This window comes from Pseudophryne corroboree, chromosome 3 (genome assembly GCF_028390025.1).
Source record: "Pseudophryne corroboree isolate aPseCor3 chromosome 3, aPseCor3.hap2, whole genome shotgun sequence".
In the NCBI taxonomy this organism is placed as follows: Eukaryota; Metazoa; Chordata; class Amphibia; order Anura; family Myobatrachidae; genus Pseudophryne; species Pseudophryne corroboree.
This window is the reverse complement of record NC_086446.1, coordinates 757,964,785-757,989,622: the sequence shown is the minus strand read 5'-3', so window position 1 is coordinate 757,989,622 and position 24,838 is coordinate 757,964,785. Positions and strand designations below refer to the sequence as shown.

Below are 24,838 nucleotides of genomic sequence, written 5' to 3'. Positions count from 1 at the left end.
CGGCACCTGCCGCACACATTGTACCTGTGACCGGGTCCGCCATTACCACTGCCTCCCACTTTGCAAGGCTTGCTGGAAGGCGGGAGCCAGGGAACTTGACACCGACATTACTGATTACTGCGCCTGGCTGACTTCACCATCCGCGGCTCCCATGGTAAGAGGGATGCTGAGAGAACCAGAGACCTGGGGTGGGGGTATGCTGAGAGACATAGGGTGCTGGGGGAAGATGTGGAAACACACAGAGTTTGGGAGGGGGGTGCTAATAGAAACAGAGTGCTGGGGGGTTGCTGAGAAACACAGAGTGACGGGGGAAGGTTACTGAGAGACACAGAGTGACGGGTGGGGGAGGATGCTGAGAGACAGAGAGTGCTGGGGTGGGGGGGATGCTGAGAGCCACAGAGTGCTGGGGGGGGATGCTGAGAGCCACAGAGTGCTGGAGGGGATACTGATAGACACCGAGTGCTGAGGGGATGCTAAGAGACAGAGTTCTTGGGGGGATGCTGAGAAACACAGAGTGACAGGGGGTTGCTGAGAAACACAGAGTGATGGGGGAAGGTTACTGAGAGACACAGAGTGACGGGTGGGGGAGGATGCTGAGAGACAGAGAGTGCTGGGGTGGGGGGGGGATGCTGAGAGCCACAGAGTGCTGGGGGGGGGATGCTGAGAGCCACAGAGTGCTGGGGGGGATACTGATAGACACTGAGTGCTGAGGGGATGCTAAGAGACAGAGTGCTGGGGGGGGATGCTGAGAGCCACAGAGTGCTGGGGGGGATGCTGAGAGCCACAGAGTGCTGGGGGGATACTGATAGACACTGAGTGCTGGGGGGGATGCTGAGAGCCACAGAGTGCTGGGGGGGATGCTGAGAGCCACAGAGTGCTGGGGGGGATGCTGATAGACACTGAGTGCTGGGGGGGGGATGCTGAGAGCCACAGAGTGCTGGGGGGATGCTGATAGACACTGAGTGCTGGGGGGGGGGATGCTGGTAGACACCGAGTGCTGTGGGGATGCTGAGAGCCACAGAGTGCATGGGGGAGTGGGTTGCTGAGAGACACAGTGCTGAGGGGGTGGTGGAACGGTTGCTGGGAGACCCAGAGTTATGGGGAAGGATTGCTGAGAGACACAAAGTTATGGGAGGGGGATTGCGGGAGTTTTGCTGATAGACACAGAGTGATGCGGGAAGGTTTCTGAGAGACAGAGAGTGATGAGGGGTGGTGGGGATGTTGTTGAAAGACACAGAGTGAAGTGGGTGATGTGGGAGGGTTCCTGAGAGACACAATGAAGGGGTGGTGGGAGGGTAGCTGTGAGACAGTGTGACAGGGTTGCTGAGAGACTCAGAGTGAGGGAAAGGTGGGACGGTTGTTGAGAGACACAGAGAGAAGGGTGGTGGGAGGGTTGCTGTGAGACAGAGTGACGGGGTTGCTGAGAGACACAGAGTGAGGGGAAGGTGGGATGGTTCTTGAGAGACACAATGAAGCGGTGGTGGGAGAGTTGCTGTGAGACAGAGAGAGAAGGGTGGTGGGAGGGTTGCTGTGAGACAGAGTGACGGGGTTGCTGAAAGATACAGAGAGAAGGGTGGTGGGAGGGTTGCTCAGTGACACAGAGGGATGAGGAGTAAAGTTTGCTGAGAGACACATAGTGATGGGGGAAGGGTTGCTAAGATACACAGAGTGACTAGGGGGGAAGGTTGCTGAGAGTCACAGAGTGATGGTGGGACTGTTGTTGAGAGACAGAGAGACACAGAGTGAAGGGGTGGTGGGAGGGTTGTTGAGAGACACAGAGTGAAGGGGTGGGGGGAGGGTTGCTGAGAGACAGAATGACGAGGTGGTGGGAGGGTTACTGAGAGACACAGTGATGGGGGAGGGTTACTGAGAGATGCAGAGTGGGGGGCGCAGGCTGAGAGATAGTGAAGGTATGAGGCTGAGAGACAGAATGATGGGGGGGCGGGCTGAAAGACACGGAGGGTTTAACCCATACTTGCCTACCTGACCCTCTCCATGAGGGAGAACATGCTCTGTTCCTGGACTTTCCTGGTAATGTATGATTGCCATCACCTGTGGTGAGCTAGTTAATTGATAAGAAAGGTGTTTCACCACAGGTGATGGCAATTATATGTTATCAGGAAAGTCCAGGAACAGAGCATGTTCTCCCTCATGGAGAGGGTCAGGTAGGCAAGTATGGTTTAACCAGGCATAATGTGTAAAAGGGCTCTACCTGGCATAATGTGTGTTAGGGCTCTACCTAGTGTAATGTGTGTAAGGGCTCCCGCTGGATGCAGTGGAAATGGAGCCAAAGCCACAGACACCCAATACAACTTAGGCTGAGAAATTCCTGCAGGCCACACATGGCAAGGTAGATAGGGTGGAGATTACTGGACTGTACATCGCATTTATTCTCAAAAGAGCTCTAAACATTAAACTAATGGTTTGTTTTTACAGGTGCCAAAATCATCTTTACAGCGTATTTCTTTCACAGCGCTCTATACACTATTTTATATTTCGATTTTAATAAGAGCTGCTTTTATTTATACATATTACAAGTGCGGAAAATATCACGATTGCATAATGCTGGGTACCGTTGGGGCACATTAGTTGGAAAACTGGGTTACTTGTGATCTAGCTGGCCATACACTAAAGGAACTTTTCTCCAACCATCCAACCAACTGTCCAACTAGTAGTCTGTCCAACTAAAACACTGCCACAAACACCTAACCATTTTTTTTTTATCAGACCAGCCATCCTGCCAGCTTTCCATCAGGCCAGCCAAACATCTGTCCAATTTGTGATGTCACAGAAGTAAACGTACAGTGCTATAGCCTCTGCCTACTATTGCACATTTTGCATAAAAATGTAAAAGAAAAAAACAAACCTTTTGCATATTTATTTCAGTAAAATTAGGCTATTTTCCCCCCACTTTTTTTATACTGAACAACAGGTACCGGCATGGCACAGCTGCCAAGGCAAGCTGGCACTTGGAGAACCACAAATGCCAGCTTGCCCTGGGATCTGTTGTTCATTTTCTCCTGCAGTGATTTTTTTTATTCTCCCCAGGGCATGCCCAGTGTGCAGAGCACATTGTTGTTACTGGACCCAAAACAGCCTCTGATCCAACATTACCACTTGCCAAGTGCTTGTTTACGAAGATTGATAAAGGGCTCTCTGTTGTGCAACGCCATCAATTATTTCATTATTCAATTTTATAAATAAATAAAAATTGCATAAATAAAAAAAACAAAACCACTAACATTCAACATTGCAACAGCAATCTGTTACATAGGGGCAGGCCAGGCAGGCCGTGCGGGCATATTATGGTGTCATGGGCATAACTGTATGCTATAATGTGCAAGGGGCATTACTGTGTGGGGCATATTATGATGACAGGGGCATAATTGTGTGCCATAATGTGCAAGGGGCATTACTGTGTGGTGCTTATTATGGTGTCAGGGGCATAACTGTGTGCCATAATGTGCATGGGGCATTACTGTGTGGTGCTTATTATGGTGTCAAGGGCATAACTGTGGGGCATAATTTGTAAGGGGCATTGTTATGTGGGGCATAATAGTGTCAGGGGCATAACTGAGGTATAAGGTAGTCTTTTCCTGCAAGACCATGCCCCTTTTATTGAGGCCACAGCCCTTTCCCCCAACAAAATGTTATGGGGGGAGGAGGGGTTTGCATATTTTGTTTACTGTTTGCACTGAGAGCCAGATTGTCTAGTAATGGCCCTGTATAGGGGGGAAGACCTTGGACTGCACACCCTAATACCAAGAGGTGCAATCATGCTAAAACATGTACTGTAGTTCCACACAGAGGCGTCACCGGGTCTGGTGACACCCAGTGCGCACTCTGCACCCTCTTACGCGCGTAAGCGTGCTCGTGGATGAAAAGGGGGCATGGCCTAAATTGGGTGGACATGGCCTCACGGGGGAACCAGGTTACATCACTTTGGGGGCAGCCTAGCATCATCCGAAGAAGCTGGGCTGCCCCCTTTGAAAAGTAGATGTTCAGTGTCAGTACCTGGATCACAGGAGCTGAGTGCTGCAAGCAACTGTCACACTGCAGCACCCGGCTCCTGTGAGTGTGAGAGCAGAAGGCATTTTGGTATCACCCCCTCCGAGGGTGACACCTGGGTGCGGGCCGCACGCCCACCTCCCACCTTCTGACGCCACTGGTTCCCCACAGAAAAAAGAAAATGCAGATGCACACTATATAGTACTAAGTAGAGATTAGCGATCCGGATTAACGGACAAGTGCTTAAGGTCAACAGGTTCAAAAAGTCGACATGACAATGGTCTACACAAATATGGCTGACACCAAGTTTTTTTGTTTTTGTTTTTTCACCTTCTTCATTATTTACCATCCACATGTACTACGACTGGGAATAGTAAACTCTGCTGACCGCAGCAAGCGTGGCGAGCAAAGCAAGCCCAGGACACGTTTCCACTAATTTGTCTCAGATATGGTGAAACATACAAAATGACACACACAAAAAACTTGTATCGACCATTCCCATGTTGACCTTTTATACCTGTCCACCTTTTATACTGTCTACCTTTTCCATGTTGACCTTTTGACCCTGCTGACCTATTGCATGTCGTCCATTGGTTGTCACCCTATTGACTGTCTATCTTTTTACGGTAGATCTTTTGAACCACACCCAGTCAAGTTTTCTCCTTCATGTTTTGGTCTTTGAAAAAAAGTAGGAAAACAATGTTTGTATTAAAACAAAAATTATATAAAACTGCCTAAAAAGATGTCATTTGCTGCTGGAGTTGTCCCTTGCTAGTATAGCTTGGGGGATATGTTATACAGGTCTGAATATGGCCAGTGCACCTTAGTCTGTGTTGTCAGCGACTTCTGGATACAGTGTATTTGATATTATCTGATAAGCGCAGATAATGGATCAATTTATACCCTTGAAAATCATCAATATATTACCAGGGCCATTGAGAAATATGGTGGCCCTGGGTGATACTGAGGAGCCATGGGCAAATCCATGCCTTGCCCACTCCAAAAAAAATAGGATTTTAATTACCTACCAGTAAATCCTTTTCTCGTAGTCCGTAAAGGATGCTGGGGTCCATTTTAGTACCATGGGGTATAGATGGTTCCACAGGAGCCTTCGGCACTTTAAGACTTTTTAACAGTGTGAACTGGCTCCTCCCTCTATGCCCCTCCTCCAGACCTCAGTATAGGAACTGTGCCCAAGGAGACGGACAACTTCGAGAGAAGAATTTACATTAAACTAGTGGTGAGATTCACACCAGCTCACACCATACAAAATATGCCGCCTAACATAGCCTTTAACGTAACCCATGCTAATGTGCATGCATAATGTAACAGCAACTGCTGTGAAACATCTTAACACATGAGAACCTGTGTAAAAAGACAAAACGTCCTGTGATCAAGCCTATCAGCGAAACGTACGTCAGGAACCCTTATGGTCACGTGGTGCGCACACGTGACCTGAAAGCCGGATCATCTCAGCCTATCACCAGGCAGCCACAGAAGCCGCAGAAGTTAGCGGCTCTCTCCCCACCCACCGGAGCTTGATCGCGGGCAAGAAGTGGTGGGAACCAACGGGACTTTCCCTTACCCCCTGGAGCCCGATCACGGGCACAAGCGGCGGGATTTAGCAGCACTTTCCCCACTCGCTGGAGCTTGATTGTGGGCAGGAGCGGTGGGGATCAGCGGCACCCCTCCCGGTATCCACACTCACACCACCTGTACCAGAAAACCTGGGGACACAAAAAATCCTACACAGCCTGGTATCGTATTAATTACTGGAGTGTCTGGTATACATGTAATAGCACCTGTATGCTCAAATTCTAGCAGTCCCTACTCAGGGAGATCAGCATATAATTATCTGCCAACTTACATATCCCCACAAGTTATATTACTGCTTAGTGGCATCACTATATCAAAATGATATGTTGTAAACTCTGTCAGGTTTAGACCTATGCTTTCTGATCACTGCAGAATGATTGATTTTTTTGTCATCAGGGCTGACACCTGCTATGGTTGACATAGTATATAATTACACTCTCTTGAAAGAATAAGACACCATATGCTGCGGTAAAAAACCAGCTGCATATTTTGTATAGGCACAAACAGATGGTTTATTTATTTATTGTGTATTGAATTACACCATACTCTTTTGAATATAAATTTCCACTTGCTGTTGCTGAACCAACATACGTGCCTGGGTACTCCGGAAGGTGGTGGAGTATAGTCTTAGGAATTTTGAAGATAATGATCTATTCTTACTATATTGAGAAATTCCCTGTTTAAACCTGTGTATATAAGGCAATCACCATAAATGCATCGAAGCTCTTTGCCTATACCACCAAAGGGCTACCTGGTCTAGAGACCTACTAATTAAAAGTGATTATACTACTCAGTGATAAGCATACATTTGTGGAATTACCCCACTAAAGGTGCCTAATTGCATCTAAGCATGATTGCTACATAGTGGTGGAAAGGGTTGGTACTTCGATGGGAGACCACTTTGGAACACCCTATTACTGCAACATTTGCTTTCATCTGTATGCCTTAGTCATACATACCAATGGTGGATTATATTGGTTGTCAGAATAATACAGATGTAAACCCATTAATTCTAAAGGATTCTTTGCAGTAATCTTGGGATAATCCATGGTGATAAATGTATGCCTAAATTCACATATTTAAACAGTGCCACTGTGAATGATCTAATCATTCATTCATAATTGACAAATTAATGACATAGATCATAATTGTGGATATACCTTACTGGTACCCTCAGTAACATTGGTGGTATTTTTTTTGTTTATCAACTGAGGACCAGTCTGACATGTGGTTGGGTGGCCACTTATAAATGTTTGTGGCCTTTACATTGTTTTGCCATATAAGTGTTATATCCAATCTGTATATATGAGCCTGATTGTCACATGTGTGTCCGTTTCCTACTTTTGTGGAAAGTACGATCAATCTCATTCCCAGTTAAGGTGACAAAAAAAGGGCCAGCATAAAAATTGCGGACATACCCCACTGGAGATGCCCAATCTCTTCTGATCTTGGAAGCCAAGCAGTGGAGGGTCGGATTAGTACTTGGATGGGAGACCCCCTTGGAACATCCTGGTACTGCAATAAATATTGCTGCCAAAATATATGTCACAGATAGGTACTCGGATCCATATGACCTATGATTTAATTTTCTGCAACTAAATTTCCCTAAGGGATTTCTGCAGTATGAATGATGGTCATATACTCTTTATGACGGACATTACTGAGACTAAAAGGTGATATCCTCTTGGCCATAAAAAGATTTTCCGGCTTATATTATATTATAGCATTTTTTGCTAAATAGCTACTCTAATCTATATAATATTTTTGCTTAATAGCCTTGAATCACATTCTAATTGAACTCCGATAATTCTACATATTTTATTAAGAAATTATTAAATACATGATTTTATCAGTATAAGACATTGATATACTTTAGTCCATCTGAGGTTGAGTGCTCCAAAACAAGAGTCTACTTTCTTTCCATTTCTCTTTATTTGGTATCTCTTTCTTATACTTTTTTGACTCATGGGAGCACCACTGAATGGTAACGAAATTGAGTGCACCTGAAAAAGACACAGTTTCCTTTCATATGTACAGTTACCCTAATCCAAAGTAATTCCGAAATAGAAATTTCAGTTTCTCAGAGGACATTATCCAGATTTCTATTCATACAAAAACCATTAATAGACCGGTGCGGTTCCCACAAACCTCTCTCTCGAATAAAAAGACAAAACGTAATTTGCAGCAAAAATGAGCACTGGGCGGGCGCCCAGCATCCTCTACGGACTACGAGAAAAGGATTTACCGGTAGGTAATTGAAGTCCTATTTTCTCTTACGTCCCAGAGGATGCTGGGGTCCATTTTAGTACCATGGGGATGCACCAAAGCTCCCAGTACAGACAGGAAAGCACTAATGTTCCTGCAGAACTGACTGACCAAATTGAAGGTCGTCAGCAGCCAAGGTGTCAAACTTGTAAAACTTAGCAAACATGTTTGCACCTGACCAAGTAGCAGCTCGGCAAATTTGCAATGCCGAGACACCCCGGGCAGCTGCCCAGGACGAACCCACTTTCCTGGTAGAGTGGGCTAAAGCGAGGGGCAACAGGTTCTTAAATATGTTTAAGGATCACTACTTGTCTCAATTAGTCAAGGACCCAACTAGGGGTAAAACTACCCTGGATCTAGTAATTACTAATAATGTGGACATTATATCAAATACTAAAGTGGGGGAGACTTTGGGTACCAGTGATCACTAAATGATCACATTCGACATCAGTTTCAGGAAACATAGCTACAGGGGTTCCACCAAAACTTTTAACTTTAGGAAGGCTAATTTTAGTATGCTTAGATGTGCACTTAACGACATAGAGTGGGAGGTTCTGTTTAATAACAAGAACACTTCGGAAATGTGGGAAGTTTTAAAAGGGTTGCTGGATAGCAATATTCATAACTTTATTCCCATGGGCAGTAAACGCAGGAGTATTAAACTCAAACCGATGTGGCTTAACAGGAAGGTTAAGGCAGAAATGGATTTAAAAAAAAAGCGTGCTTTCAAAGCATTTCAATCTAATGGAAAGGAGGAGTCTTTCAAGTATTAAAAGGAGTGTAATAAGAAAAGCAAAAAAGCAATAAGAGCAGCTAAAATGGAAAATGAAAAGCAAATCGCTATAGAGAGTAAAACCAATCCTAAATAGTTTTTTAAATACATAAATGGTAAAAGGTTAAAAAAGGAGAATATAGGTCCATTAAAAGATAAATTAGGAGAATTGATAAATGATGCCGAAATAAAAGCAGAAATACTCAACAAATTCTTTTCATCAGTATTCACCAGAGAAGAAATGAGGGTGGGAGTAGAGCATAACAATTGTGACAATAATGATTCATGGTTAGATAATTGTTTAAGTGAAGAAGTAGTCCGGGAGAGACTAAGCAAAATTAAGATTAATAAATCACCTGGTCCTAATGGACTTCACCCGAGGGTACTTATGGAGCTTAGTTCACAACTAGCACGACCCCTATACTTGATTTTCAATAGTTCAATTAGATCAGGCATAGTACTGAAGGATTGGCGTATAGCTGAGGTAGTGCCATTATTTAAAAAGGGATCCAAAAATCTTCCGGGTAACTACAGACCAGTTAGTTTGACATCTATAGTGGGGAAGATATAGGAAGGAATTCTAAGGGAAAACATACAGGAGTATCTACAGTCCGCTAGGATTATTTGCAAGAACCAGCATGGGTTTGTGAGGGACAGGTAATGTCAGACTAACTTAATTAGCTTCTACGAGGAAGTGAGCAATAATCTTGATCAAGGAAAAGCAGTGGATGTGGTCTTCCTAGATTTTGCAAAAGCCTTCGATACAGTTCCTCACAGGAGACTGATGATCAAATTAAAGGAGCTTGGCCCAGGAAAAACTATTTGCACATGGATATACAACTGGTTGGACAACAGGGTACAGCGAGTTGTGGTCAACGTCAAGTTCTCAACCTGGTCCCCAGTAGCCAGTGGAATACCACAAGGGTCCGTATTCGGGCCACTACTGTTTAACATATTTATCAATGACCTAGAAAAAGGCCTGGAAAGCACAGTGTCAATCTTTGCAGATGATACTAAACTGTGTAAGGTATTTAATTCAGAATTGGATGTGGAGTCCTTGCAGAATGATCTATCTAAACTTGAACTCTGGGCGTGTAAATGGAAAATGAGGTTCAATACAGACAAATGCAAGGTTATGCATTTTGGGACAAAAAACAAACTCGCAACCTACATATTAAATGGGGAACGCCTAGGGGAAACAGAGTTGGAAAAAGATTTGGGGGTATTCATTGATAATAGGCTTAATAACCATAGACAATGTCAAAATGCAGTAAAGAAGGCAAGTAAGGTGCTAGCATGCATAAAAAGGGGAATTGAGACAAGGGACTCGGATGTAATCCTGCCGCTGTATAAAGCATTGGTACGTCCGCACCTGGAATACTGTGTTCAGTTTTGGGCACCATTGTATAAAAAAGAGATCAGTGAACTCGAAAGGGTTCAAAGGCAAGCTACTAAACTAATTAAAGGCCTAGAGGGACTGGATTATAAGGAAAGGCTTACTAGGTTGAATATGTATACACTAGAAAAGAGGCGCTTAAGAGGAGATATTATTAATATCTTCAAATATGTAAAGGGACATCACAAAGAGTTATCAGAGGAATTATTTATTAAAAGAACACAGTTTAGGACACGTGGGCACTCGCTGCGGCTGGAGTAGAGAAAGTTCCGAACGCAACGGAGGATAGGGTTCTTCACTGTTAGGGCAATTCGGATGTGTAATTCCCTGCCAGGGAAGGTGGTAATGGCGGAATCTGTAATTGGATTTAAAAAAGGAATGGATAAATTTCTGAATGAAAATGATATCCAAGGTTATAATATTTAAAATATCAACGTGGTTAATTCGGGGGTAACATGAGTTATAGTAGTTAACTAGTCATAAAACATTATTCAGCGGGTATGTAGAATCATCACAACTTAATACAGGTTGAACACGATGGGCAATTTGCCTCTATTCAACCTCAATTACTATATTACTATATGTTACCGAACTCGGTAACGGCAATCCTGCCGTGGAATGAGCATGCTGAATGGTACCTCTGATCCAGCACGCAATAGTCTGCTTAGAAGCAGGACACCCAATCTTGTTGGGGTCATAAAGGACAAACAAAGCCTCTGTTTTCCTGACCCGAGCCGTTCTTGCAACATAAGTCCTTAAGGCTCTGACGACATCCAAGGACTTTGAAACGGCTGAGGTGTCAGAAGCCACCGGCACCACCACCGGTTGGTTGATATGGAAAGAATACACAACCTTTGGAAGAAAATGCGGACGCGTCCACAGTTCGACCTTATCTTCATGAAAAATAAAATAAGGACTCTTGTGAGACAGAACCCCTAACTCAGACACTCATCTGCCTGATGCCAAGGCCAACAGCATGACCACTTTCCAAGTAAGAAACTTCAACTCCACCTCTTGCAGAGGCTCAAATCAGTCTGATTTAAGGAACTGCAACACCACATCAAGATCCCATAGCGCCGCAGGAGGCACAAAGGGAGGTTGGATGCGCAGAACCCCCTTCACGAACGTCTGGACCTCAGGAAGGGAAGCCAACTGTTTCTGAAAGAAAATGGACAAGGCCAAAATTTGGACCTTCAGAGACCCTAATCTCAAACCAGCATCCACACCGGCCTGTAGAAATAGAAGACGTCCTAATTGAAACTCCACCGCCGGAGACTTCTTGGATTCACACCAAGATACATATTTTCTCCAAATATGATGGTAATGCTTGGATGTTACTCTTTTCCTGGCCAGAATAAGTGTGGGAATGACTTCATTGGGAATACGCTTACAGGCTAGGATCTGGCGCTCAACAGCCATGCCGTCAAACGTAGCTGCGGTAAGTCTTGATAAACTAACGGCCCCTGCTGAAGGAGGTCCTTGTGAAGAGGAAGAGGCTGAGGATCTTCCAGTAGGTACTCCTGAAGATCTGGATACCAAGCCCGCCTTGGCCAGTCTGGGGCAATGAGAATTGCCCGAACTTTTGTTCTTCTGATGATCTTGAGAACTTTTGGTATTAGTGTAAGAGGAGGGAAGACATACACAAACTGGAACACCCACTGGGTCACCAGTGCATCCACTGCTATTGCTTGTGGGTCTCTCGACCTGGAACAATATTTCTGAAGCTTCTTCTTGAGAAGAGATGCCATCATGTCTACTTGAGGAACGTCCCAACGACTTGTTACCTCCGCAAAGACCTCTGGGTGGAACCCCATTCTCCTGGATGGAGATCGTGTCTGCTGAGGAAATCCGCTTCCCAGTTGTCCACTCCCGGAATGAAAATTGCTGACAGAGCTTTTGCATGTCTTTCTGCCCAGAGGAGTATTTTTGTCACCTCTGCCATTGCCGCTCTGCTTTTCATTCCTCCCTGACGGTTTATGTAAGCTACCGCCGTTACATTGTCTGACTGGATCTGTATGGGACGACCTTGAAGAAGATACGCTGCTTGATGAAGGCTGTTGTACACAGCTCTTAACTCCAGAATGTTTATGTGAAGAAGTACTTCTTGACTTGACCATCTTCCTTGGTGTCAGAATTCGTTTGGATCTCCCATTGTGAGAACATATTAGCAGGGACTGATGTTCACAGTATAATAGCAAGTTTATTAAAGCAGTGTACAACTGTAAACAATAAATATAAAGCAGGAATAACTAGAGAACACAAAGGGAAAACTGAGGGGACATGGGATGCCAGGAGACTGAGTACATGAAAATGATGTAGACTGTGGTAGAGTATGCACGTACCAGGGTTGCAGGACTGCACTGTAGCTGGACTGCAGGATTGCACTGTAACAGGACTGCAGGATTGCACTGTAGCTGGATCACAGGATGGCACTGATGATTTGTAAACTTGTGAACGGTGACTAAAGGTGCTGTTGAGTTAAGGAACTTGTGAATGATGATTGAAGACACTGGTGATTTGCAGACTTGTAAATGGTGACTGAAGATGCTGATGAGTTAAGGAACTTGTGAATGATGATTGAAAACACAGATAATTTGCAAAGTTGTAAATGGTGACTGGAGACGCTGATGATTCCAGGAACTTGAGAATAATAATTAAAGACACTGGTGGTTTGCAGAGTAGTAAACGGTGACTGAAGACGCTGATGATTCCAGGAACTTGAGAATAACAATTAAAGACACTGGTGGTTTGCAGAGTAGTACACGGTGACTGGAGACACTGATGATTCTAGGAACTTGAAAATAATACTTAAAGACTCTGATGCAGACACTAACTCCCAGCACGCTGATGACCGAGACACATGAAAGTCCAGAAGCTGCTTGAGAACACTGGAAGCTGTGCAGCAGTTAACGCTGGAAGCACCGGAGACACTGGGGTAGACTGCGGAGAAACTCGCCGGGAACAAGAGCACTGGCAGTTCTTTGGTCGATTCAGCAGCAGAGACCAGCATGACCAGGACCAGGAGCTGTAACAATCTTGACTCGATGAACTGGCAACAGGGAGCCTGTGTGGCTGGCCTAAGTAGTGAGTTCAGGTGCTGCTCACAGCTGTGGTAACAGCTACTAATCAAGCTGCAGATACAGAGCAGAGCGCTGAGCACCAGAGCAGAGAGCGCCACCCCACGCATGGAGGAGAAACTACATGGATTGTGACAGTACCCCCTCCCTAAGGAGCGGATTCCAGACGCTCAACACATGTCAGAGTCTGAATCAAAAGGTAGAGGGCATATCAGGGTATCCTCATGCTGCCAAGGAAGTCCAACAGAGGCTTTCAACTTAGATTTTCCCTTTTTCTTCTTTCTCCTTTTTGTGGATTTCCCAGTAGGAACAGTAGACTGGAGCTGAAGAAAACCAACAGGTAAGCTGATTGCTGGAATCTCTAAGCTGGCAACAGGATTCTCGGATGAACCAAGATAGATAGGAACCTTAGATGACCCCGGCTGGGCAGGAACCTCAATTGGGACTGAAGACTGGTAAGACCATGAATTGAATTTCTTAATTACCATTTCACTGAAGGCCACAAGATTGAGAAGAACTGGGTCATTGGTCTCAATTAGTGGACTAGCCCAAGCCGTGGCTTCTCCTCTGAAGGTCAGGAATAAAAATTTAACTATGTTGGATGGAGTAATTCCAAGGGAAGGATCTGTCTCCATCATAGAAACATATCGATTAACTAGTGCGAAGTATTGCGTTAAATCTCCATCAAAGTAATCCAAAGATGGAGCGTTGGATGAATTCTGTGAAGTGGAAACTTGATTTTCTGGAAACACTGGAGATGGATCATCAGGACATTGAGGAGGGGACAGACTTTCAGGAGACTGGTCAGAAATATATGATGATCCTAACCGAACTTTGACTAGAGACTTGGATGGCACTTTTTGGATTTGGTCCTTCCCGGAAGTCCTGGGGGACTGGGCTGTACCCAAATCGTGAGCCAACAAGTTAGTAGTAAGATTGGAACCCAGGACTGCAACAGTGCCTATGTGTCTAGATATAAGGCCTGTGTTGTGAGAAACGAGAGTGCTAGATTCTTCTTCTGAGATTGACATAATGCTCAAAGCCCCCTCGTCACGGGGCTGAACTAAGGCAAAAGCCCCCTCGTCACGGGGCTGAACTAAGGCAAAAGCCCCCTCTTCACGGGGCTGAACTAAGGCAGAAACCCCCTCTTCACGGGGCTGAACTAAGGCAGAAACCCCCTCTTCACGGGGCTGAACTAAGGCAGAAACCCCCTCTTCACGGGGCTGAACTGAGGCAGGAGCCCCCTCTTCACGGGGCTGAACTGAGGCAGGAGCCCCCTCTTCACGGGGCTGAACTGAGGCAGGAGCCCCCTCTTCACGGGGCTGGGCTAAGGCAGGAGCCCCCTCTTCACGGGGCTGGGCTGAGGCAAGAGCCCCCTCTTCACGGGGCTGGGCTGAGGCAAGAGCCCCCTCTTCACGGGGCTGGGCTGAGGCAAGAGCCCCCTCTTCACGGGGCTGGGCTGAGGCAAGAGCCCCCTCTTCACGGGGCTGGGCTGAGGCAAGAGCCCTCTCTTCACGGGGCTGGGCTGAGGCAAGAGCCCCCTCTTCACGGGGCTGGGCTGAGGCAAGAGCCCCCTCTTCACGGGGCTGGGCTGAGGCAAGAGCCCCCTCTTCACGGGGCTGGGCTGAGGCAAGAGCTCCCTCTTCACGGGGCAGGGCTGAGGCAAGAGCCCCCTCTTCACGAGGCTGGGCTGAGGCAAGAGCCCCCTCTTCACGGGGCTGGGCTGAGGCAAGAGCCCCCTCTTCACGGGGCTGGGCTGAGGCAAGAGCCCCCTCTTCACGGGGCTGGGCTGAGGCAAGAGCCCCCTCTTCACGGGGCTGGGCTGAGGCAAGAGCCCCCTCTTCACGGGGCTGGGCTGAGGCAAGAGCCCCCTCTTCACGGGGCTGGGCTGAGGCAGGAGCCCCCTCTTCACGGGGCTGGGCTGAGGCAGGAGCCCCCTCTTCACGGGGTTGGGCTGAGGCAGGAGCCCCCCACTTCACGGGGCTGGCCTGAGGCAAGAGCCCCCACTTCACGGGGCTGGCCTGAGGCAAGAGCCCCCACTTCACTGGGCTGGGCAGCACTCTGTAGACTCTCGGGCTGGGCAGCACTCTGTAGACTCTCGGGCTGGGCAGCACTCTGTAGACTCTCGGGCTGGGCAGCACTCTGTAGACTCTCGGGCTGGGCATAACTCTGTAGACTCTCGGGCTGGGCAGCACTCTGTAGACTCTCGGGCTGGGCAGCACTCTGTAGACTCTCGGGCTGGGCAGCACTCTGTAGACTCTCGGGCTGGGCAGCACTCTGTAGACTCTCGGGCTGGGCAGCACTCTGTAGACTCTCGGGCTGGGCAGCACTCTGTAGACTCTCGGGCTGGGCAGCACTCTGTAGACTCTCGGGCTGGGCAGCACTCTGTAGACTCTCGGGCTGGGCAGCACTCTGTAGACTCTCGGGCTGGGCAGCACTCTGTAGACTCTCTTTGGCTGGGCAGCGCTCTGTAGTCTCTCTGGCTGGACCCTCTGAACCCCTCACTGGGGCTGGACGCTCTGAAGAACCCCCTCTTGGGGCTGGACACTCTGAAGAACCCCTCACTGAGGCTGGACGCTCCGAACCCCTCACTGGGGCTGGACGCTTTGAACTCCTCACTGGGGCTGGACACTCTGAAGAACCCCTTCTTGGGGCAAGATACTCTGAAGAACCCCTTCTTGGGGCTGGACACTCTGAAGAACCCACTCCTGGGGCGACAGGCTTGGAAACTCTAGGTGGAAGACCAGTTTTGTGACAGATGGTATTTAAAGATTGGAGATACACTCTGCCCCCATTTCTTGGTTTTCGAATGGGACAGGTTAAAAAAAAATATGTCCTTGACACCCACAATACAGGCAAAGTTTATAGTCTCTACGATACTGGCGTTCTGTTTCAGAGAGGCTAGGTCGAGGGAAACTTTGGAACTTGCCTCTTGTCTGAGGAGGAGAGGTGCCCCTAGCATGCCTAGTCCATGGGTCAGAAGAAAACTCCTTTTCTGGAGCTATTTTACTGGGGTCCCCCAGTCTCCCCAGGAATTCAGGAAGAACGCATAGAATACCGGACACTAAAGTCTGTAGCTGGTCTAACTTCTCCTTTAAAACCCCCAGTTGTAACAAATCTAAAGAAGGTGATGTCACGGGAGCTGAGGGGTTAACGAGCTGTGAGAAAACTCCCTCAGGCAGACTGCAATTATCTCCCCTGCTGTTTGTTTTTGGCCAGTTCATACTGTCAGAATTCGTTTGGATCTCCCATTGTGAGAACATATTAGCAGGGACTGATGTTCACAGTATAATAGCAAGTTTATTAAAGCAGTGTACAACTGTAAACAATAAATATAAAGCAGGAATAACTAGAGAACACAAAGGGAAAACTGAGGGGACATGGGATGCCAGGAGACTGTGAGTACATGAAAATGATGTAGACTGTGGTAGGGTATGCACGTACCAGGGTTGCAGGATTGCACTGTAGCTGGACTGCAGAATTGCACTGTAACAGGACTGCAGGATTGCACTGTAGCTGGATCACAGGATGGCACTGATGATTTGTAAACTTGTGTAAGGTGACTAAAGGTGCTGATGAGTTAAGGAACTTGTGAATGATGATTGAAGACACTGGTGATTTGCAGACTTGTAAATGGTGACTGAAGATGCTGATGAGTTAAGGAACTTGTGAATGATGATTGAAAACACAGATAATTTGCAAAGTTGTAAATGGTGACTGAAGATGCTGATGATTCAAGGAACTTGAGAATAATGGTTAAAGACACTGGTGGTTTACAGAGTAGTAAATGGTGACTGAAGACGCTGATGATTCCAGGAACTTGAGAATGATAATTAAAGACACTGGTGGTTTGCAGAGTAGTAAACGGTGACTGAAGATGCTGATGATTCCAGGAACTTGAGAATAATAATTAAAGACACTGGTGGTTTGCAGAGTAGTAAACGGTGACTGAAGACACTGATGATGCCAGGAACTTGAGAATAATAATTAAAGACACTGGTGGTTTGCAGAGTAGTAAACGGTGACTGAAGACGCTGATGATTCCAGGAACTTGAGAATAATAATTAAAGACACTGGTGGTTTGCAGAGTAGTAAACGGTGACTGAAGACGCTGATGATTCCAGGAACTTGAGAATAATAATTAAAGACACTGGTGGTTTGCAGAGTAGTAAACGGTGACTGAAGACGCTGATGATTCCAGGAACTTGAGAATAATAATTAAAGACACTGGTGGTTTGCAGAGTAGTAAACGGTGACTGAAGACGCTGATGATTCCAGGAACTTGAGAATAACAATTAAAGACACTGGTGGTTTGCAGAGTAGTACATGGTGACTGGAGACACTGATGATTCTAGGAACTTGAAAATAATACTTAAAGACTCTGATGCAGACACTGACTCCCAGCACGCTGATGACCGAGACACATGAAAGTCCAGAAGCTGCTTGAGAACGCTGGAAGCTGTGCAGCAGTTAACGCTGAAAGCACCGGAGACACTGGGGTAGACTGCGGAGAAACTCGCCGGGAACAAGAGCACTGGCAGTTCTTTAGTCGATTCAGCAGCAGAGACCAGCATGACCAGGACCAGGAGCTGTAACAATCTTGACTCGATGAACTGGCAACAGGGAGCCTGTGTGGCTGGCCTAAGTAGTGAGTTCAGGTACTGCTCACAGCTATGGTAACAGCTACTAATCAAGCTGCAGATACAGAGCAGAACGCTGAGCACCAGAGCAGAGAGCGCCACCCCAGGCATGGAGGAGAAACTACATGGATTGTGACACTTGGAAGTTTTCCCCTTGCGTGACTGCTCCCCAACCTCGGAGGCTTACATCTGTGGTTACCAGGATCCAAGTCTGAATCCCGAAGCTGCGTCCCTCCAGGAGGTGAGAACTTTGTAGCCACCACAGGAGTGAAATTCTGGCTTTTGTCGACAGGATTATCTTCTGATGCATGTGTTAATGTGATCCGGACCACTTGTCCAGTAGGTCCCACTGGAACACCCTGGCATGGAATTAGGCATATTGTAGAGCCTCGTAGGCCACTACCATCTTCCCCAGCAGGCGGATGCATTGATGAATTGACACGCATGCTGGTTTCAAACCTTGTTTGACCATCTTCTGGATCTCCAGAGCCTTTTCCACCGGTAGGAATACTTTCTGTACGTCTGTGTCCAGTATCATTCCGAGAAATGATAACCTCATCGTCGGTTCCAAGTGTGATTTTGGAAGGTTTATGATCCAACCGTGCTGTTGAAGGATCGTCAGGAATAGTGCAATGTCCTGCATTCACTTCTCCCGGGATCTCGCTTTTATGAGGAGATCCTCCAGGTAAGGAATTATGTTGACTCCCTTTTTGCGAAGGAAAACCATCATCTCCGCCATCACCTTGTTGAAGACCCTCGGAGCCGTGGAGAGCCCGAAAGGCAATGATTGGAACTGGTAGTGGCAGTCCTGCACCGCAAAGCTCAGGTATGCTCGATTCGGAGGGTATATGGGAACATGCTTCAGGTTTAGACTTCAGGTTTAGAATCGCTCTGACTGAGCCATCCGGTTTCGGTACTACAAAGAGGCTTGAATAAAAGTATTTTCCCTATTGTAGCACAGGAACTAAGGAAATTACTTCGTCTTGACATAATTTCTGTATTGCGTTCAGCACTTTTGTTCTGTCCTGAACAGACACTGGTAAGGCTGATTTGAAAAATCGGCATGGGGAAGATCTTGAAATTCCAACTTGTAACCCTGGGATACTATCTGTAATACCCAAGGATCCAGATCTGCGTGAACCAAGACCTGGCTGAAAAACAGTAGACGTGCCCCCACCCGATCGTACTCCCGAAGGGTAGCCTCAGCGTCATGCTGTGGTTTTTTGCAGAAGTAGCTGTAGACTTCTGCTCCTGCGAGCCTGATGGTGTTGTAGGTTTCCTACCTCTTCCCCGCCCTCTACCTGTGAAGAAGGGGGTACCTTTAGTCTTTTTGTACTTGTTGGGCTGAAAGGACTGCATCGTATGAGACTGATACCCTTTCCTAGGTGGAGCAGCTGCGGAAGGCAAAAATGCAGACTTGCCTGATGTAGTAGTGGAAATCATGGCATCCAGCTTATCACCAAAGAGGGCCTCCCCATTGTAAGGGAGTGCCTCAATATTCCTCTTTGATTCCGCATCAGAATTCCATTGGCGAATCCAGAGCGCCCTGCGGCCTGAAATTGCCATATTGGAGGCTCTTGAACCTAGCAAACCAATATCCTTCATAGCCTCAACTAAGTAACCTGCACCATCTTTGATATGGCTGAGAATTAGGAGTATTTCATCCCTATCAACTGAGTCTATATTAACTATCAAGTGGTCTGCCTATTTTTCCACAGCATTACCCACCCACGCACAAGCAATGGTGGGTCTGAGCAACGTACCATTAGCTGTATATATGGACTTTAATGTCTCTAACTTACGGTCAGCATGATCTTTTAATGAAGCTTACCCAGGGGCAGGTAAAACGATTTTCTTAGACAGCCTAGAAACTGAGGTGTCTACCATAGGGGGTGTCTCCCATTTGCGCCTGTCTTCCTCGGGGAAAATATACGCTAAACGTATTATTTTGGGAATAGTACATTTATTTTCCGGGTTAGGCCAGGACTCTTCAAAGAATGCATTCAAGTCCTTTGATGGAGGAAAAGTTACCACCTTCTTTTTATTTAATTTTAAATAATCTTTTTCCTCAGGTGCAGGTGTAGTATCAGTAAACTCTAATAACCTCTTTTATAGCGACTATCATACATTGTATGCTTTTGGCTAATTTGGGGTCTACCCCTCTCAAATCCCCAGAGTCGACTTCCATGTCGGAATCTGTGTCTGTGTCCCCTTGTATTATCTGGGCCAGAGACCTTTTCTGGGAACTGGATGGGACCCGAGTAGATGACATAGAGGGATCAGCAAACAGTGCATCCTCTGCCGACTGTCTCCAATATATAGTCTGTTGTTCAGACTCAGAGAATTTCTTTGCAAGCATGGATATATTACTCTGCAACTGTGGCTCCTTCTGTGAGGGAAGGGCCACCACATTACCCTCCTGTGCATCTAAAATGGGTTCCTCCGGGGAAGAACCCTCCCCGATGTCAGATATGTTACACAAGTGTACACACACCCACAGACACACACCCCGAAAACACAGGGGAGCTATCGGGGACAGACTACACTAAAGCCTGTCAGAGGAACACAGAGGGATTTGCCAGTCCACACACCGCGCCTATACAAATTGTATATTAACCATACACAATACAGGTTGAGTATCCCATATCCAAATATTCCGAAATACAGAATATTCCGAAATACGGACTTTTTTGAGTGAGAGTGAAATAGTGAAACCTTTGTTTTTTGATGGCTAAATGTAAACAAACTTTGTTTAATACACAAAGTTATTAAAAATATTGTAGTAAATGACCTTTAGGCTGTGTGTATAAGGTGTATATGAAACATAAATGATTTGTGTTAATGTACACACACTTTGTTTAATGCACAAAGTTATAAAAAAATATTGTCTAAAATAACCTTCAGGCTGTGTGTATAAGGTGTATATGTAACATAAATGCATTCTGTGCTTATATTTAGGTCTCATCACCATGATATCTCATTATGGTATGCAATTATTCCAAATTACGGAAAAATCCGATATCCAAAATACCTCTGGTCCCAAGCATTTTGGATAAGGGATACTCAACCTGTAACAGTGTTATTCCAATGTAAGGTCCGCAGACCTAAATTAATAAACACTCCCTTCCCTTTCTTAAACACCCTGGTACTTTGATCAGCGTGGTCTGAGGAGATACAGGATTCAGGAGTCTGACACTGGTGTTTCTGTAGGAGAAAAATGGCACCCAGTGAGTGTTCTGGCAAGCCTGAAGAGAAGTCCCGCCCCCTGTAATGGCTCGATTCTGCCTCAGTGAACTGTAATATTTATACTGGCCGGGATTTTAGTACATTGGAAATGTATATTTTGTCCAGTGAAAGTAAGGTTTTATAACATGCCACTCAGAGCGCGCACCCCCCACCCCCCCACGCACGCTCTGCACCCAGGTGCTGAGAGACATGGCACGCAGCGTCCCGCCACTGCGCTGGTACCTTAATGCCACCAACGATGACCGGAGGACCCTCTCTCTGCAGGAACTCCGGTAATATACTCACCAGCCTTCTTTCTTCTGGCTCTGTTAGGGGTGGCGGCAGTGCTGTGGGAGTGAACGCTGGCCAGGCTTGAGATGTGTTCATTACCCTTCAGGAGCTAATGGTGTCCTGTCAGCGGAAGCAGAACCATTAACTAATGGAGAAGTTGGTTCCTTCTTCCCCCTCCTAAGTCCCACGAAGCAGGGAAGCTGTTGCCAGCAGCTTCCCTGTAAAATAAAAAAACGAACAAAGTCTTTTTCCAGCAAAGCTCTGTAGAGCTCCACTAGAGTGCGTCCAGTCTCCTGGGCACATTTTCTAAACTGAGATCTGGAGGAGGGGCATAGAGGGAGGAGCCAGTTCACACTGTTAAAAAGTCTTAAAGTGCTGAAGGCTCCTGCGGAACCGTCTATACCCCATGGCACCAAAATGGACCCCAGCATCCTCTAGAACGTAAAAGAAAAATCAATGTAAAATACTATAAGTGCATGGCGGTTGGCAGCATTTTGTACCCCCTTAGCAGCTGGCCCGGGTCACCATCTGGGCCTCTGAAGCAAGTCCGGGACCTGGGTAGTTAGTACTCCTGACCCTCTCTGTGCCCCTGAAGATAACCAGGCCAGTGCTGGTTCTGTATGCCCTTCCTCTTCTGGAGCTGCAGTGGCCCACTGTGCCCGTGTGGGCTCCTTACCGCAGGAGTGTGGCACTGGGCGGTCACATCATAGCATAGTGCCACAGCTTCTGCCATTTACCAAAATAGAGGATCAGCAGCTGCCGGCTGTATAAGTAAAAGCTTCCAGTTTCCGCTTCTCTATGTCACTGGGCAACGGTCAGTGTGGGGGCACTATGGTATAAAACACTATTCACTTACGCTGTGTTTCAGGCATGTAGGTTCACCTAGTGGTGGCATCAGCCTTGAAGAATAAACGAAAGTGCGCCGGTCAGTGAAGGGAAAATAAAAAGGACGTTAGTTAATCAGGGCAGTAGACAGCGCCGGATACTGTAGGGGGCATGGTCTTATTGTGGAGGTGTGGCCATGCCTATGAAACCACGCAAAATATTCAAAAACAGTATTGCGCTGCACAGGTACCCCTCAGCCGGTATTTGTTTGGTAGGTCGACCCTACTTAGGTCGACAATCATTAGGTTGACCACTATTGGTTGACACTGACATGGTCGACATATGTAAATGATTGACACATTAAAATGCTCGACATAGAACAGGTGGACGCATGAAAAGGTCGACATGGCTTTTTTTTTTTAAAGATTTAAAAAAAAAAATATTTTTAAATTTTTTAGACTTTACCATCCACGTGGACTACGATTGGGAATAGTAAGCAAAGCGAGCCATGTAAGGGGACGCAGTACAGTAATTGGGGTTCCTGGTCATGTCATGGAAAAAATGACACCAAAAACAGTTTAAAAATCCATGTCGACCTATCATGTGTCGACCTGTCCCGTGTTGATCATTTTCATGTTTCGACCATTTGCTCATGTCAACCAATAGTGGACGACCATTCATACCAGAACTCCCTCAGCCATGGGCAGATCCAGAAAGGCCCCTCCAACTAGCCTGTGCTCGGGTAATTAGCCCCAGGGCCGCTCCCCCCCCCCCCCCCCCTCCTCTTGGTGTCCCTGTAGCTAATGAAAAATGTCCCATCAGACGGGAACAGTCTAACACAACATCATTCTAGCTGGACTGCATTTGTAAATAATAATAGCTGGGAAACAAATGCAAAATCTATGCAGTCCATTATGGCAGAGTTTCCAAAACGCTATCATCACAGTCCAGGTTGTAAGGATATCCAATCTTGAGCACAGGTTACAATTAGTACATTAGTAAGTTTGATTTACCGTTTGGACTCAAGCACGGATAACCTGGACTGTAATGATGGAGTTTAGGAAACTCTGAGGAAATGTCTTCACCGGAACATAAGAAAGCCCTATTCACTGCCTGCACCAATGTATTGTTTTAGAATAGGCTCCCCACTGGGACATGATGGCTGTTGCCATTGGAAATATTTGTGTGATAATTTGCCATACCTCCCAACATGACCCTCTCCAGGAGGGACACAATGCTCTGCTTCTGGACTTTTCTCTTAATGTATGATTGCCATCACCTGTTTTGAACAGGTTAATGCTAGAGATGAGCGCCTGAAATTTTTCGGGTTTTGTGTTTTGGTTTTGGGTTCGGTTCCGCGGCCGTGTTTTGGGTTCGAACGCGTTTTGGCAAAACCTCACCGAATTATTTTTGTCGGATTCGGGTGTGTTTTGGATTCGGGTGTTTTTTTCCAAAAACACTAAAAAACAGCTTAAATCATAGAATTTGGGGGTCATTTTGATCCCAAAGTATTATTAACCTCAAAAACCATAATTTACACTCATTTTCAGTCTATTCTGAATACCTCACACCTCACAATATTATTTTTAGTCCTAAAATTTGCACCGAGGTCGCTGTGTGAGTAAGATAAGCGACCCTAGTGGCCGACACAAACACCGGGCCCATCTAGGAGTGGCACTGCAGTGTCACGCAGGATGTCCCTTCCAAAAAACCCTCCCCAAACAGCACATGACGCAAAGAAAAAAAGAGGCGCAATGAGGTAGCTGTGTGAGTAAGATTAGCGACCCTAGTGGCCGACACAAACACCGGGCCCATCTAGGAGTGGCACTGCAGTGTCACGCAGGATGGCCCTTCCAAAAAACCCTCCCCAAACAGCACATGACGCAAAGAAAAAAAGAGGCGCAATGAGGTAGCTGACTGTGTGAGTAAGATTAGCGACCCTAGTGGCCGACACAAACACCGGGCCCATCTAGGAGTGGCACTGCAGTGTCACGCAGGATGGCCCTTCCAAAAAACCCTCCCCAAACAGCACATGACGCAAAGAAAAAAAGAGGCGCAATGAGGTAGCTGACTGTGTGAGTAAGATTAGCGACCCTAGTGGCCGACACAAACACCGGGCCCATCTAGGAGTGGCACTGCAGTGTCACGCAGGATGTCCCTTCCAAAAAACCCTCCCCAAACAGCACATGACGCAAAGAAAAAAAGAGGCGCAATGAGGTAGCTGTGTGAGTAAGATTAGCGACCCTAGTGGCCGACACAAACACCGGGCCCATCTAGGAGTGTCACTGCAGTGTCACGCAGGATGTCCCTTCCAAAAAACCCTCCCCAAACAGCACATGACGCAAAGAAAAAAAGAGGCGCAATGAGGTAGCTGACTGTGTGAGTAAGATTAGCGACCCTAGTGGCCGACACAAACACCGGGCCCATTTAGGAGTGGCACTGCAGTGTCACGCAGGATGTCCCTTCCAAAAAACCCTCCCCAATCAGCACATGATGCAAAGAAAAAGAAAAGAAAAAAGAGGTGCAAGATGGAATTATCCTTGGGCCCTCCCACCCACCCTTATGTTGTATAAACAAAACAGGACATGCACACTTTAACCAACCCATCATTTCAGTGACAGGGTCTGCCACACGACTGTGACTGATATGACGGGTTGGTTTGGACCCCCCCCAAAAAAGAAGCAATTAATCTCTCCTTGCACAAACTGGCTCTACAGAGGCAAGATGTCCACCTCATCTTCAC

General features: G+C 46.6%; 1 pseudogene; it reads left to right on the top strand.

Moving 5' to 3' along the window:
* The first annotated feature begins 7,008 nt into the window (after positions 1–7,008).
* LOC134896500 (5S ribosomal RNA) lies at positions 7,009–7,128 on the top strand (annotated as a pseudogene).
* Positions 7,129–24,838: the final 17,710 nt, after the last annotated feature.